The 4,062-nt window shown below is 30.0% G+C and overlaps 1 non-coding gene across 1 annotated transcript; it reads right to left on the bottom strand.

Annotated features, from left to right (window-relative positions):
* Positions 1-3,654: 3,654 nt before the first annotated feature.
* Positions 3,655-3,787, bottom strand: LOC120364455 (small nucleolar RNA SNORA72). The gene has a single exon (XR_005579708.1). It is a non-coding gene; the product is annotated as a small nucleolar RNA SNORA72 (small nucleolar RNA).
* Between the last annotated feature and the right edge of the window lie 275 nt (positions 3,788-4,062).

Genomic DNA, 4,062 nt, shown 5'->3' on the forward strand with positions numbered 1-4,062 from the left:
AATTAACCTTATAAACTTATTTTCTGAGCAACTCTCACGGTTGATAAATGTAGGTAAGGGTAAAACTCAGCAAGGTTATTGAATAACGATCAGCATATCCAGAATGAAGAATAACTCACCTTCTTCTGAAATAAGATAGGAATAGACTTTACTCTAGTAATTAATGTTGCTGCATTTTGCATGAAGATGGGGTATTTTTCATTTAAAGCCCATGTGTTAATTTTCCTTCATAGATAAGCCAAAAACCTTGACTCTGTCATCAGACCTTTGGCATCTCCTTCTGTTTCTGTCTTGGGATTCTGCCAGTATGCAGCTATTCTGTATTTGAACTTCCGTGCTGGAGTAGGGGCATAGAGAGTCACCAGAATTCACTTTGTTTTCAATCAGATACAGATTAAAAGAGATCACATAGAAACCAAATACTACTCCTATTAACCAAGCATATGCCAAACATTCTGAAAGACAAGGAGTCCTACAAATCAGCATTAAGGAAAGCTAAACATAAAAGCTATTACAAGAGAATGATGGTTGGGACCAAGCAGTGCCAAGTGATGACATTTTGCAACAATCTCCCCAAGTCACAGTGATTTGAAATCCTCAAATAACTCTGAATAATTAATTAAGAGACTTGTGTTCCAGTCCAGCTCTCCACCTGGTTTAGTGGTAAGACCTTAGAATTCTCATTATGTTTCTAAGAATCCTAATTTCTTTATTTGCACAAAGCGGAGATTGGTCTTGAATACTCCTTAGGCCCCATCCAAAAATAAAAATTATAAGACTTTGGAAAGATACAATTGTCTTTTATTTGGGAAATATAAATTACATATTTCCTAAAGTGAGAAGCAATTGTGCATGTGAGTAACAGCTTTTAACACAATTTCTGATTTAACAATCTTTCCATAGCTTGCCACTGTCCAAATGATAAAGGTATTAGCATGGGTCACAAGACCCTACAGAATCACGTGTCTGTATTTCAGACTCATCTCCCATCTCTTGCTATTAATCTTCATTTTAAATTATAGGATAACAAAGTATATGTAGTTTTCTGAATATGCATCTCTATTTCACTCTATTGCCAACACTCTTTTTCACCATCCCTGTTTATCCAATTAATTTCTGTTTGTAGTAAAAGCCCCATTGAAGCAACACTGCTTCTCTAAAGGTTATGGTGTGCCAAACATAGTTAATTCCTTTTTCTTCTGTACTATCCTTTTGCCACATACCTCTCTTCTGTCATTATATTTATGAGCTATCATATTTAATACAACATGAAATCAAGCTTATGGTATGTTCTTCCTTGAATTATCTAGCACTATACCTTATAAGTAAGAAAATACTCAGTATGTATGGATAAAATTAAAATCCTTGATCTTGATGATTTTGAATGATTCTTTGTTATATGTGCTGATTTAGTACCATTTACCTTAATAAACTAGTTTGAGAATATACTTAGGACTTGTATAGGTCAGTTTAGTAAAACATTTTAAAACAGTCAATTATGGTTTGATTTTACAGTATCAGCCATTAGAATAAAAACTGCAACACTTGTAGGGATATTTCTATACTATCATAGAAATACATCAAATATTTCTTCTGTAGTTTTAAAGTATAAATAAATATAAAAAATTCTTAACACATGGCCAGTATTTATAAAGACAATAAAATATATTAATAAGACAGTTTAAAAACTTGTAAGCTATGCTTCTAAATAGCAGCTCAATAGGTTTAGATCTCTTAATTTGTGGAAATCCAAAATATTGGCTTATGATCAACATGACCAGTTACATTTCTAGGTTCTTTTGGGTTTATTTCATATTCGCTGAGAACAAATCTAATCTCTCAGGAAAACAAGCAATGTTTCTTCATGTTTTTAAAACTATGTCATATATATATATATATATATATATATATATATATATATATACATAGATAATAGAAATACGTATGTCTACATGGCATATATATGTTTTAAATATTAATATTCAATTGTTAAACATGGACATTCTATTTGTTGGTAAATGTGCTATAATATACTAAATGAAATGAGCCAGATCCCAAAAGAAAAATACTACATAATTTAATATGGAATCTTTACAAGTAGAATGCATAGAAACAGAGTTGAATAGTGTGTATCAGGGTGGGAAGAAAGTGGAAATGAGAAGTAAGTCAAAGATTACAAACTTTCAGCCATGTAGGATGAATACATCTAGAGATCTGATGTGCAACATGAGGAATATAGCTAATAATATTGTATTATGTTTAAATTTGCTGCAACTGTAGATTTTAGGTGCTCTCATAACAGAAAAAAAGGTAATGAAAGGTGAGGGATGTATTAATTTGTTTGACTACAGTAATCATTTTATAATATATGTACATCAGTGCATCTTGTAAACTTTAAGTGTATATAATAAAATAAACATAAAATGAGAAATCTTTAGATTTATAATAATGGCTATTGCAAGTCCTTTAAAATTTAACATAAATAATTCAATGTCTAATATATATATGACCTAGAACATGCTGTAGAAAAAAGAAAGTACCAAGTTCAAAAATATTTATACATAATTTTTGAAAATACAGCAATTAAAAGTGTACTTTGGGCATGGTTGATGTTTAACATATGTTTTGCAAATAAAGAAGACTATAAGAAATGATTGTTATTGTGAGGTGACTTTTTGATTTTGTTTACTTTTGTCCATTTAATTTTTAGTTTTACTCTCTTTTCCCATTTAAAAACTATGCCCAGAATCAAATCTTACTCTCTCACAGTCATAGATACAATTTCAGAGAAAGTGAAAGAAGCGATGATACTGAGGGAGTAGCAAATATTTGTTTTTTAATTTTATATCATAGATAAACTAAACATACCTGAATTCACTCTTTTGTGACCAAATGTTTTTCCATTGTTGTGCTTATAATACATGACCATATATATATATATATATATACACACACACACACATATATATATGCTACTTAATAAATGTTCCTTAGTTTCACAATAGATGGATAGATGAAGGAAAGCGTGGATGGTTACATTATTCAATGAATAATAGTGGACATAAATATTTGCTTATATAACTAAGGCACAGGGGTCATCTAGGGAGGGGCTGACAAGGTGGTGACAGCTATAGCATCCAGAGTATGTTCGTTCACAGTATTTCCAGTTTTATTCTTACTTTTTCAACTTTTTTCACATTGCCTCATAATAGCCAAGCTCATAAAACTGATGGAAAATTGCTAATTTAATAACTTATAAAAAGAAATACAACTGCTAGGTAGACAATATTCACAATTTTACATTGCAAGGAATTACTTGGAAAGTCAAAATATAAAGACAAGGTTGCTAATAAAATATAAATTAGTACAAGGGGTATTAAGGTAAATGATTATGTCAAACTATGTAATGTCCAGTGAATACTGCAATATTAGTATTGCCAAATTTATCTTCTGTTGAAAACGTATTTTCTAGAATAACCAATATTATTCTGAGCAATTCACTTAATTTTTAAATTAGTATCAAATTGTCTCTTATTCACTTTAACATGTTGCTGAGACATTCATTAATTGCTATTTTGTTTTTTTATCTAAAGAATTGAATGTTACCACAAGAAACAGTTTAAAAATATGTTAACTTTTTTTTTCTTTTATGTGGTTTGTCACCAGCATTTATAAGACAAGACCTAAGGAACAGGCTACATCTGGGTACATATGCAATGGTCTTAATATAGGAAATGTTTAACCTTTTCTGACTATTACAAAATCAGAACATTGAGAATATTCACAGAAAATATAACTTTTTGAATGTTAGAAAACAACCAAACATTTATTGATACAAGATAGGATACTAATGTCAGAAGAAATGCTTAATTCAATTGATGGGGGGAATATCAATAAAAATAATTATTTGATATCACCTAAATTAAGATACATCAATTTCAGTAGTAGTGCTTTATGGAGAAGAGTTTACAACCAGCGTAAGTTCTAGATAATTTTTGTTCTTTGGACTAATGATAAAAACAATAACAATTAGGTTGAAGTGAAAAATTGTAAATGATATCT

Source organism: Saimiri boliviensis, chromosome 5, assembly GCF_048565385.1.
Source record: "Saimiri boliviensis isolate mSaiBol1 chromosome 5, mSaiBol1.pri, whole genome shotgun sequence".
In the NCBI taxonomy this organism is placed as follows: Eukaryota; Metazoa; Chordata; class Mammalia; order Primates; family Cebidae; genus Saimiri; species Saimiri boliviensis.